A 13,800-nucleotide genomic window follows, 5' to 3' on the forward strand; every position below is an offset into this window, starting at 1 on the left:
TTTATCAATACGTCACATGTCCAACGAGGAAAAATAAGACTTTGGACAAATGTTATGGTTCAATTAAGGAGGCTTATAAAGCCTCCCCTCTGGCTCCCATAGGATCCTCAGATCACTGTACTATCAATCTCATCCCGGTGTACAGACCTATGCTTAAAAGGGGGGAAGTTAAAACTAGAGAGATTGAGACCTGGGAGGATGAGTCTGTTCTGAAATTACAAGGTTGTTTTGATTGCACCGATTGGTCTGTCTTCATTGACTCTGCTTCGGATATTGATGAGCTTGTTGACACTGTGTGTTGTTATATTTCTTTTTGTGTGGATTCTATTATTCCCAAAAATTATGTTAAAGTGTATGCAAATAATAAGCCATGGGTCACTAGCTCACTGAAACAAGTGTTAATGAAAAAACATAGGGCTTTTCATAATGGGGATGAGCGTGAAATTAGGGAGGCAACTAAGGAGGTCAGAGCAGAAACCAAGAAGGCTAAATTGCAATATAAAAATAAGATAGAGGAAAGACTGGGCAGTAACAACTTGAAGGTAGCATGGGATGGTGTGAAAAGAATGATAGGTTTGCAAAAAACACATAATAAATCAGTTCAATTGCCAATGTATAAAAATGATAGCGAGTTATCTGAAGCTTTGAACATCTTTTTTTCACGTTTTGATATTCATGACTTTTCAGACAAACTAAAGAAATTAACTGAGGAACAGGCTCAGGTAGAATCCATACCTTTCTCAATTACAAAGGAGGAGGTTAGGTCTGTATTTAAGAGAACTAAGGTAAATAAGAGTCCAGGGCCAGATGGAATTACTGGGAGATTGCTGAAGTGCTGTTCAGAGCAGCTCTGTGGGGTGTTTGCTGACATTTTTGAGATGTCCTGGGAACAGGGAAGGGTCCCAATGGCTTGGAAGGAGTCTATCATAGTTCCAGTGGCAAAGGGCAACTCTGCAAACACATTAAATGACTTCAGACCAGTGGCATTGACCTCACTGGTCATGAAGTCATTTGAAAGGATTGTAAAGCGGCTTCTGCTGTCCAGGGTGGGTGGGGCCCTGGACCCCAGGCAATTTGCATACAGGACTAGCAGGGGGGTAGAGGATGCCCAGATTACACTTTTAGATCTCCTTTATAGACATTTTGAGGGTCCTGGTGCACACGCCAGGCTCTTGTTTTTGGATTTTTCTTCTGCTTTTAATACTATCCAGCCACATGTTTTAGTTAGTAAATTATTATCAGAATTTAATATTGAGAATAATCTTGTGAGCTGGATTATGGATTTTTTAACTAACAGAACACAGCGAGTTAAGGTGAATGGTTGTCTCTCTGAAAGGCGTGTCTCTTCCACTGGCTCCCCGCAGGGTTGTGTACTTTCACCTCTACTATACATCCTCTACACTAACGATTGTAGGAGCCAGTATAGTAATAGACACATCCTGAAATATGCTGATGATACAGTTATTGTCAGTTTACTGCAGAAACATGAATCCCAGCATGGGCCGGTGGTCGACGAGTTTGTCAGTTGGTGCGACAGGTCTTTTCTTCAGCTTAACACCTCTAAAACTAAGGATATGCTCATAGATTTTAGAAGAAAACAACCTGGTTCTCCTCCACCCACCTATATAAAAGGAATCAGCATAGAGGTGGTAGAGCAGTATAAATATCTGGGTACTGTGATAGACAGTAAACTCAAATTTGACATAAACACAGAGATGATCTGCAAAAAGGGACAACAACGATTGTACTTTCTAAGGAAGCTTAACTCTTTTAATGTTGATACGGTTATTCTGTCTTTATTTTATAAATCTTTCTATTGAATCTATCCTTACTTTTGCTTTTATTGCCTGGTATGGGGGCATTAGCCTGAGGGAGAAAAATAACCTCAGCCACATTGTGAAGGTGGCTGGTAAGTTAATAGGCTGTCCACAGGTTTCCTTGACAAATATTTATGAGAGGCAGGTTATGAGGAAAGCAGATGCCATATTGGACTGTGTAAATCACCCCCTTCATTGTTCTTTTGAGGTCCTCCCCTCAGGCCGGAGATTCAGAATCCCTTGTTTTAAGTCCAATAGGACAAAGAACTCTTTTATACCTAGTGCAATTCGGTTGCTAAATTTGCACAATTCTTTGACCTAGATGAGTAGTAGAGTAACAGTTTTTAATTAGTAGTTTGTGTTGTTTATTCGTATGTGTATGTGGTGTTTACCTGTTGTGTTACCTGTATGTTTACCTCGCTGTAAGACAAGTTTCCCTTAGGGGACAATAAACTGAAACTAACTAACTAACTATTACTTTTGTGAACATTTTATCACAAACACTTGTTTGCAGCAAACAGAAATAAAGAGTTAAATTCAGAAAACCAGAATACACTGGTGGAGGAGTTGGCTCAATAAGGGACGGCCGATTATGGATGGGATTACAGGTGCTGTACAGTCTGACCCTGGTGCTGGCTCCTCTAAGCAAGTAACACTGGGTACGTGTGCAATACATTACTACTTTTTTAAGTTTTAAATATGGCTGACTATGTTCTGTAGTAGAGGGAAATACAGTGTCCCTGTTGAAGCCAGCACACACACACACACACAGTCTCCCACACAGAGGTCAGTATGCAGCAGACAGAACCTGCTTTACAACAGTTATGCTTTACATTGGCCTATTTTTATTTATTAGGGTGGAGGAAATGAAGACACTCTGTGTGTGTGTTCTCAGACAGTTGCTGATGTGAATGCACTGGGCTTTTTACTATGGCAAACATTTGAATGTGTGGCATAAAAAAGGGACTGGCCCTTACACATCTATTTTATTGTAGGATTTTTCACAACCTGCCCCAGAAACTGAGGCCTCTACCTCAATGGGCTTCAGAAGAAAAGTGTAAGGATTTAAAACCCTTGACATAAATTACAGTCAGTCCTGTGTTTGTAGGAAGTCAAGGAACTTTTTGTGATTTGATGAGCCTCCAGAAAACTTGTAATGATCATGTTTGTGGTGGAATTATGTTTCAGGTGGAAACAGACTCAGTCAGGGCCCTGTACAAAAGGAGACTTGAACTAGACTGCACACTAAAGGAGACTTGAACTAGACTGCACACTAAAGGAGACGAACTAGACTGTTCACTAAAGGAGACGAACTAGACTGCACACTAAAGGAGTCTTGAACTAGACTGCACACTAAAGGAGACGAACTAGACTGCACACTAAAGGAGTCTCGAACTAGACTACACACTAAAGGAGTCTTGAACTAGACTGCACACTAAAGGAGACGAACTAGACTGCACACTAAAGGAGACGAACTAGACTGCACACTAAAGGAGTCTCGAACTAGACTACACACTAAAGGAGTCTTGAACTAGACTGCACACTAAAGGAGACGAACTAGACTGCACACTAAAGGAGTCTTGAACTAGACTGCACACTAAAGGAGTCTCGAACTAGACTGCACACTAAAGGAGTCTTGAACTAGACTGCACACTAAAGGAGACGAACTAGACTGCACACTAAAGGAGACTCGAACTAGACTGCACACTAAAGGAGACTTGAACTAGACTGCACACTAAAGGAGTCTCGAACTAGACTGCACACTAAAGGAGACTCGAACTAGACTGCACACTAAAGGAGACTTGAACTAGACTGCACACTAAAGGAGACTTGAACTAGACTGCACACTAAAGGAGTCTTGAACTAGACTGCACACTAAAGGAGTCTCGAACTAGACTGCACACTAAAGGAGTCTCGAACTAGACTGCACACTAAAGGAGACGAACTAGACTGCACACTAAAGGAGACTCGAACTAGACTGCACACTAAAGGAGACTCGAACTAGACTGCACACTAAAGGAGTCTCGAACTAGACTGCACACTAAAGGAGACTCGAACTAGACTGCACACTAAAGGAGTCTCGAACTAGACTGCACACTAAAGGAGACTCGAACTAGACTGCACACTAAAGGAGACTCGAACTAGACTGCACACTAAAGGAGACGAACTTGACTGCACACTAAAGGAGACTTGAACTAGACTGCACACTAAAGGAGCTGGACTGTGAGCTGAGGAGGCTCAAAAAAAAAAAAAAATTGGAGATCAAACAGCTGGATAAAACTGATCTCAGTATGTGAACTTATTTAACCAAGTAACACTTTAGTATGAATATGTATTAATGCAACTTTCTCTTGCTCTCTTTCTCCCTCCCATCCCACAAAACCAATAAAACAGTTTGAGACCTACCTGCAGTTTCAATGTGCTTTTATTAAGTGTAATATTGTATGGTGATTGCATCTACATCTGCACCAGCAGGGTGGTCCGCTCTGGTGACTCTTAAGTGCCGAACACAGTTGAAATGTGCCTTTAGGATGCCAAAGGTCATCTCTATCTTCACTCTGGTTTTACTGGTTTACGTCACCTGAACAAAATATTCCGTTACAGTTTAGCAGTAATGATTTCATGAACTTCTTCACTGAGAAAATAGAAAGCATCAGAAACACAATTGTAAATGTACAATCTTTAATGGTGTCTTATGATTCAGCCTCAATTATCGCCCCTCAAGAAAAACTACAGCGCTTTACAACTATAGGACAGGAGGAGCTAAATAAACTTATCATTGCATCTAAACCAACAACATGTTTATTAGATCCTATACCAACTAAACTACTGAAAGAAGTGTTACCTGTAGTGGAAGAGCCTCTTCTCAATATTATTAACTCGTCTTTATCTTTAGGTCATGTTCCAAGAATATTCAAGTTGGCAGTTATAAAACCTCTCATTAAGAAACCACAATTAGATCATAATAATCTAGCAAATTACAGACCCATTTCAAATCTTCCATTTATGTCTAAAATACTAGAAAAAGTTGTGTCCGCTCAATTGTGCTCTTTCTTGCAAGAAAATGACATCTATGAAAAGTTTCAGTCAGGATTCAGGCCGCATCATAGCACTGAAACTGCGCTCGTTAAAATTACAAATGATTTACTTCTAGCTTCAGACCAAGGCTGTATCTACTAGTTTTACTCGATCTTAGTGCTGCGTTCGATACTATAGATCACACGATACTCTTAGATCGACTACAAAACTACACTGGTGTTCATGGACAGGCATTAAGCTGGTTTAGATCATACTTATCTGACCGCTACCATTTTGTCTGTTTAAATGGAAAAAAATCGAAGATAACGTCAGTAAACTATGGAGTGCCGCAGGGATCTGTGTTAGGCCCTCTGCTATTCTCAATATATATGCTGCCACTTGGTAATATTATAAGAAAACATGGAATTAATTTCCACTGTTATGCTGATGACACTCAATTATATATTTCATCACGACCAGATGAAAACAATAAATTATCTAAATTGACAGAGTGTGTTAAAGATATAAAATACTGGATGACGTGTAATTTTCTGCTATTAAATTCAGATAAAACGGAGGTATTACTTATTGGTCAAAAAAACTGCCCACAAAACCTCTTACAATACAACTTTACTTTAGAAGGATGTCCTGTTACTTTATCCACTACAGTAAAAGACCTGGGTGTTATATTAGACCGCAACTTGTCTTTCGAAAGTCATATTTCATATGTTACAAGAACAGCCTTTTTCCACCTTAAAAACATTGCTAAGCTACGTAACATGCTATCAGTTTCTGATGCAGAAAAGTTAGTTCATGCATTCATGACCTCGAGACTAGATTACTGTAATGCTTTATTAGCTGGTTGTCCTGCATCCTCAATAAACAAGCTACAGTTAGTCCAAAATGCAGCTGCTAGAGTTCTTACTAGGTCAAGAAAATATGACCATATAACACCGATTTTATCATCACTACATTGGTTACCTATAAAGTTCCGTATCAATTACAAAGTATTACTAATGACCTATAAAGCCCTAAATGGTTTAGCTCCTGGGTATTTAACGGAACTTCTATCGCCCTACAATCCATCGTGCTCTTTAAGATCACTAAATTTGAGGCTTCTGGTCATTCCTAGGATATCTAAGTCCACTAAAGGAGGGAGGGCATTTTCACATTTAGCTCCTAAACTGTGGAATGGCCTTCCTGATATTGTTCGAGGCTCAGACTCGCTGTCCCAGTTTAAAACTAGATTAAAGACGCATTTCTTTAGCCAAGCATTCACATAATACTTACCTTTTATATTACAGTTGAATCAGATTGAATGCATTATTGCTATGAACAGCATCTACGCTAATTATTTCCCATCTGCTTTTCTGTTGTTATCTCGGGACGCTAGTCCCGAGGTAAACACAGATTGTCAGCTCCAGTTTGTATCCAGCCTCCCATGGAAACTACAGATGCCCCCACACCCGTGCAGAGACGACTCGACGCCTCTGAAGAGACGACTCGACGCTGGCGATATGTTTATGCCCTAAATTAATGTATGATTAACCCTCTGGGGTCTGAGGTGTTTTTGGGGTCCTTGAGATGTTCTGACATGCCCTGACATTTGTGCTTTTTTTATTTGCTTATAAACATATCAATGGCAAAAAAAAATTACACTCTATATAGCACAAACAGGACTACCATAATATGTGAGCCACATGTATGTACATGTTTTCATTTTTGAGAGAATAATGTTTATGCATGGTTATTGAAAAAACTAAAAATTTAAGTTTCTGAAATAAGGCCACAAAACACATACTAAATATGTTTCAATAAGACTTTTGACTTATGGATGCCATTGTCTAGTGTTTTTTCTTCAAAATGATGTGAAAATCATCCTGCCTAATCATTTACATAACACAATACATTGATTTATATTTTGCAAAACACTTTCTGTCTGGAAAGGCAATATGCGGAGTGGGCGTCAACGATCATGCATATTTAGTGGTTCACACCTGGAGACAATGGGGCCGCATACTTAATGAGGCATTCATTCAGGTGTGTCACAAGAAAGAATGCAAGAGAAACAGTTGGAAGCATCTCATGTTTTTTTTTATTTTTACACAAATTGTGCTTGCAAATTGTGCTATAATATGAAAAGTAAAACATGTCTAGTAATTGTGCAGTTAAATCTCATACTGTATTTTCAGTTTTGGAATATTTATCCTCTCCCCAAATTTGTCACTAATAAAACACAATAAAAAAATTATTTTAAAGAAAAGGCTTATATTTACCTTTTATTAGTTTGTTTACATCTACCTTGTATTTTTTATTAATTAAAAAGGTTACAATTACAACAACAATTCAAGTGTAATCTTTCTTTGTAAAAACTAAAGTATACATTTTATCATACATATTTCAAAGTTAAGGATTCATTACTTGAATATAGCCTAGGCTACATTGGAATAAACACTATAACATATTATTTGATTACTTTATTTTTGACAAAACATACTATATTTAACATATGAGCAAAAATTGGCAAACAAAAACACTTTATTTGAGGTGGCAGATATTTTACAGTAAAAATGTATAATCTATCCAAAACTAATCAATGAAATGTTGTCTTTCATATGTCTGTAACATAGTAACTTTCGTTTTTATTATAAGAAATATAAATGTTAATTTGTAGTTTAATACGTTGCTTATACAAATACATTAAATTTCAACATATTTCACTCGATTTTTACTCAGTAGCCTATAGCAATACAGTTTGCTAAAAGCAAAACATTCACAGACAGAAACGATTCAAATTTAAACCGTCTTTAGTTGTGGTAAAACAGCGGCATCTCTGCCGTTCATTCATTCGTTCATGCACAGAAACGCGTCGCACTTGAGAATGAAAAAAAAAAAACTTACTACATTGTTCCATAGCCTCGGATCTGTTGCTCCTCGTACTTCTGAGGTAAATGTTCCATTATAGTATTATTCCTCACAGCGCTGCGAGACTGTGTAAAAAAGTACAATGATCTGATGTGTTTTCTCGAGCTGATATGGGGACGTTCACAGTTTGCAGGATTGCCTCAGTCATTTGCGTTTGAATAGCGCGCGCTCTCCGGGGCGGAGTCACATTACATTTGAATGAGCTCTAATTAGCTCGACTGGAATCGCTCTCTTTTAATACAGATTTCACAAGCTGAGAATATTTGTTTTTTAGATATAATACTTCATTTAAAAGGAGAGAATTCAAGCTTCATGCCTGTGTGTCTGAATGCCTGATTGACTGAGTATTCGCTGAGTTATGGTTCATTTTCGGACGCGTTTCAGAATGGACTACACTGACAGAAAGAAGGCAGAACTCGCATCACGTTTATTTTTCTTTATTTGGCGAAAAGCACAACACTTTGTTTTTATTGTGAGTATACACAAAAATAATACACACTAAACAGGATAGATTGATGTATAACACAATCATATAAGATAAAAATTAATATTTTTTTTAAATTATTTTTTTGCACTCATACGGAAAAAAACGAGCCTATCGCGCCGGCGCGACAGCCGACCTCAGGGGGTTAACAGAAGGATTTCAACAATAACCATTTATATTTAACATTATCCTTATTCTAAAATCGTACAAATGTTTTTCCTGCCGCTTCTGCCCACCCTGTCTGGGGCATATTTTAAACATAAGGCGACAACCGCTCCAATGTTTGCCTCCGTCTCCTTTGAAGTCCTCTGGACACTCTCTGTAAGAAATATTAGAAAATTAAAATGTATGGGGAATATAGGATATGATGCACTACAGTAAGCATTAAAACAATAAATATTGCAAACAGTCTTAAAGCTAGGGTAGGAAATTTCACAGAGGCTAGCAATAGCAAGCTAGCTTTGAAAGCATACGATCCCACCCTCCCTTCAGTCCAAAGCCATGCCTCCTCTGCAAAGAGCCAGGAGGAGAGACAGAGTTGGTGGAGGAAAGGGCAACGCTTTTAGATTACCTCATGTCTCATTCACTGGTGAGACATAACAATAATAATGAATGTGAATAATGAAAGAAAAGGTAAAAAAAAAAAAAAAAAACATTTTGCAATAATATAATGTCATAAGTTTTTTATTTTTTATTTTTTATTTAAATAAAACCTTTTTCACTTGTTGGTTCAGGAGGAACCGCTAATGTTTGGCATCTATTCTCACTTTCTCTGCACAATGAACACGCTGATGACATGTTTGTTTTTGCAAACAAGTTGCATACAGGTATGCAAATGTATATATTGACAAACAGGTAGGACATCCTATATATATCTATAGGAACACACTTTCAACTAGTTTCTGGAAAAAAAATTCTACCCTAGCTTTAAGGGCCATACACATGTAACATTCTTGCATGTACATGCTGTAACTCATCAAAAGAGAGAAATTTCAACTTTTGATGCTGTTCACAAATAGCGATCAGACATTCTAAGCAGAAAAATGTGAATGCACAGGCGCAAAGCCTAAGTGTTTTTGCAGAGGGTCTTAAGCTAAATGAACATTTAAAAGACATCAGAATGAATGTAAAAACAACAGTTAGAGTAGGGGTGGGGGATCTTACAAAAATTTCATATCACGATCTTATAAGAAACAATCACGATCCATGATCATAATTGTGATCTTCCCAAATTTGAGATGAACTCTCATCAAAATTCAGACTGGCATCGACCGATACCAATCTGATATACTAAGATATGAATTCATATTTAAATAAATAATCTGAAAATTAATTAAAAAAGTTAAAAAAAATAAATCTATAAATTAAACAGCCTTTTTTTATATTGTAACTTCTTGATTCTGTAATTATAGGCTATTAGCGAATTTTTCACATATAAAAGAAATTGCTTAAAAAAATTTGAATAAAAAGAGTGTAATTAAAGGACAAGTTCGGTATTTTACACTTAAAGCTCTGTTTTCAGATCGTTTCTGATGAAATGGAACGGTTAAGATTGAAATTTGGACACATGCTGCTGTCCCGAGAATTTTAGGTTTCTGTGGTAGCACCCCCCCCCACCTCCACAATGGCTGCATAGGTGCACAGAACAATCCTTCCTAAAACGCATTAAACTTTCGTTTACAAAGACGTGAAACTCACCGAGTGGTCAGGGGTGTTCACTGATATGCTCACACAAAAATCGCTGCAAAAGATGCTTTCCAACAGGTGTTTTACCATTCGTTGTAAAACTGTGGACCTATTTTTCCAAACGCCTCACACCCGTACATTCTTCCGTTGAGAGCTTGACTAATAGACACTCCAGCCCAGTTGGTGGCGATAGTCCGGCGGCGGAGTAATACCGTACCTCACAGCACATCCAATACAAGCCAGTGGAGTTGGACAAAAACTAAGATAAAACCTGTTGGAAAGCATCTTTTGCAGCGATTTTTGTGTGAGCATATCAGTGAACACCCCTGACCACTCGGTGAGTTTCACGTCTTTGTAAACGAAAGTTTAATGCATTTTAGGAAGGACAGGGTATCTGCACAATTTTTAAAGTCAAAGCCGAATCCCGGACATTTTGGACGGTCTCGACGGCCGGACATGCAGGTTTCTGCCGGTGGAATCAAACGCACTGGCACTGATCTGTGATAGGTCTGTGAAACTGTGAAACTCTCTTTTTAAGACCTTTTTAAGACCTGAAGAAATCAAAATTAATACCGTACATTAGGGGTGCGCAATATTGACAAAAATATGTCTCGATATTTTCAAAGTTTTGTTGATAATAATTAGATGATATTTTACTGATTGTGTTTTTGTACTGGTACCCCGGCTGGTTTAGGCCTGTTGTTGACAGCAGACCCACGAAGATATTAATATTTTTTATATTCTATGCAGTGGTCAGTTCACAGCAGTGACCGAAATTAAATTTTTTATTAAGGGGCAATATCTGCCACCTTAAACTGATTTCCAGGGGCATTGTCACCTATATATGGATATTGTTTCTAAACGTATTTAGAGGTATGCATCACCTTTTATGTCAAATTCTAACATTCAAATTAAATTATATTAGAATAACACAGTACCAATGTCAAATTAAATCATTAAATTAAAATCCATCCTTGCAGTGCAGAGGTGACACAGAAGTGGCATCAACACTGGCATTACTATATTTACACTTCATTTACAATTGCATAAATAAAGCTATTCAATATTTAAATATGGAATGATTTATAATTTTAACGTTTTAATTAAAGGATACTTTAAATATGAAACTGAAACCACCAGTTGGTGGCGGCAAGTCACTGTCTTAATAAGCGAGTTGTTGGGAGTCAACGGATTTGTTCAAACGGCTGATTCATTCAGAAAACAAGTGATTGTTCATTGAATCGTTAAAATGATTCGTTCAAAACGCGGATTTCAGTAAAAAAAAATAATAATAAATCATCGCTGTCTGTTGGACCACGGCTTCATTATGAAATTCTCGTCTGCAATATAAAGTGAAAATTGACAATATTGTGTCCAAAAAGTAACTCACAATGTTAACTTTATTGTTAATTTAACTGTTGTATAAAATAAATAGCACATTTGCAATTGTGCAAAGGAAAACAACACTCTTGCTCATGTGATATTCTAATATAACAACATATAATATAAATATAAGACAAAAACTCATTTGGGCACATCTATAACTGCACTGACACGTCACGCAGTGAAAGCATGAGAGAAACGCGATGTCAGCTCGCACTCGCAGTGCCTCGTACATAGTTAAAACAATGATTACAATATCATCATAGTTCATAGACAATATCGCACACCCCTAAGCACATAAAGAATGAACTTACAACTGAACTGACATTTACTCGTTTTCTTCTCTCCTCTGGCGTGCAGGAGACAGACGCAGGCTAATATACTGCCGTAAGTGACGCGAATTGTCACGTGAACAAGCAAATCCACCAAGATAGAATTAAAAAAATAATAAGAGCCGCTAATTAGATAGTTTTAATTTCGAAAGCATTTAGATAAGTCTAAGTCAAAGTGTCATATAAAATTTAAGACCTTTCATAAATAAAATAAGATTTTTTTTTAAAAATTATAATTTTTAAGACTTTTTATGGCCTTAAATTTAAAAAATCTAATTCAAGACCTTTTAAGACTTTTTAAGGATCCGCGGGGACCCTGAAGGATTGTTCCAGTGCATATATAAAGAAACCTAAAATTCTCGGGACAGCAGCATGTGTCCAAATTTCAATCTTAACCGTTCTATTTCATCAGAAACGATCTGAAAACAGGGCTTTAAGTGTAAAATACCGAACTTGTCCTTTAACTGGGCACTCAGTAAGTTTGTGCGCACTAGGAATCATATTTTTTCAAATAAAGACATGGTGACACTCATTTTACATTTAGCACACAGTGTAAATGACATGAATATGACAGAGGGCAACTGAATATAGCCCCAGCATAGTTTGAAATCAAGGGTTTAAAGTTTGTCGATCATGTGTCCCCAGTGAAGCTGAACTAATTCACACGGACTGACCGTCTATGCACACTTCAGAATATCTGACAGCTGGATTCGACTAAGTCTGCAAGGATTGTGAAATTAAATGTTTTTTAAATATTCAAAGATTTGTTTAAATTATATAAATGCGTATATTTGCTGAATGCTCATGGTAAATGAGAAAGTATTAATAGTGTTTGCCTTTCTGTTACAAATAATATTAAAGCAAACACTATAATACTTTTTCGTATACAGTTTACTTTTTGTTCTATCCAACAACAGGTTCTATCCAGTAACGTATTAGACAAAACTGTTAAACAGAGACCATAGACTAATGAAGACGAAGAATAGGAGCGCTGTGTGCTCAGGGTTGCCCGTAAAAATAAAAGTCAGCTTCACTGGGGACACATTATCGTCAAAATAAAAGTCCTGCTGTTATGAGGACATAAAAGTTTGCGATCTCTTAAGACTCGCTTGAAAAGTCGAACGTGGACGTCTTCAAGATCGATCACGATATAAAATTGTCAGATTGCCCACCCCTACGTTACAGTTCTGAAAAATTAAAGATATCAAACGGAAAGGTACTATGAGGTTTGGTTTTTTTATTATTATTATTTATTTTTTTACCTGTGACAACATTGTAAAGATGGAGCTTGGTGAAGGCAAGCTTCCCCTTCCCACACTTCATATTGAAACTGGCCATTACCTCATTTGTCATCAACCTGTGGATACAAAAGAAAGAGGATTTAATTGTCCAAATAATTAATTATATACAACACATTATGAAGCGGTTGTTATAGTTTAGTAGGTTTGTCATATCTTGATGTCACACTGGTTTTATTACATGTTAAAATTGACACTTTCGGGGGTGAGCAAAAACACAACATTTTAGTGTGGGTCCTAAAAGGTTGAAAAAGTTAGAGAACAGACGCTACACTTAAAACCTGAAATTGTCTGCTCAATGCAGCGTTAGTGAGGAGCTGACTGACGAGATGATGGCGGAAGAACTACTACTATATACTTACTTGCTTCTGGGATTGGGTACGGGGAATGTTTCCCATGTGTTGGTTGACTTTGCGTAGATTGCTGATCAACAGGTGAACCTGATCTTCGACTTTGTTTTGTTTGGAGAGATGGTCCTCCCTGAGAAGGTGGTCTGGTCTGCTTTTCTGAGATGGGCTCCTGAATTTGCCGGGGGGCTACAAGAATCAGAGATTAAATTTACAGCTTAAGACAAATAATTAACAAATTATAATATGTCATTTTGGTTTTGACATCCACACTATGGATTTTACTATGACATATTACTTAACAATTAGTTAATGGACCCATAATGATACCTTTGCAAATCATTAGCTTTGACCCATTGTGGTAATGAACACATTAATTGACACTATTAGTTAATAAAATATATTATTATGGAATTAATACATTATGACAGATTTAATTAATTACTATTCATATATTAATTCATCTATTAATCATTTAGACTCCATATTAGTTGCTGATGCAGTAATAAT

The 13,800-nt window shown here is 37.2% G+C and overlaps 1 long non-coding RNA gene across 1 annotated transcript; it reads right to left on the reverse strand.

The window, feature by feature from the left end:
* Window positions 1–8,452: 8,452 nt before the first annotated feature.
* Window positions 8,453–13,450, reverse strand: LOC311072704. The gene is made up of 3 exons (XR_014604041.1): window positions 13,306–13,450; window positions 12,908–13,002; window positions 8,453–8,563 (listed from the first exon to the last, which is right to left on the reverse strand). It is a non-coding gene; the product is annotated as an uncharacterized lncRNA (long non-coding RNA).
* Window positions 13,451–13,800: the final 350 nt, after the last annotated feature.

The sequence above is a fragment of the Abramis brama genome, assembly GCF_963993115.1.
Source record: "Abramis brama genome assembly, chromosome: 22".
In the NCBI taxonomy this organism is placed as follows: domain Eukaryota; kingdom Metazoa; phylum Chordata; class Actinopteri; order Cypriniformes; family Leuciscidae; genus Abramis; species Abramis brama.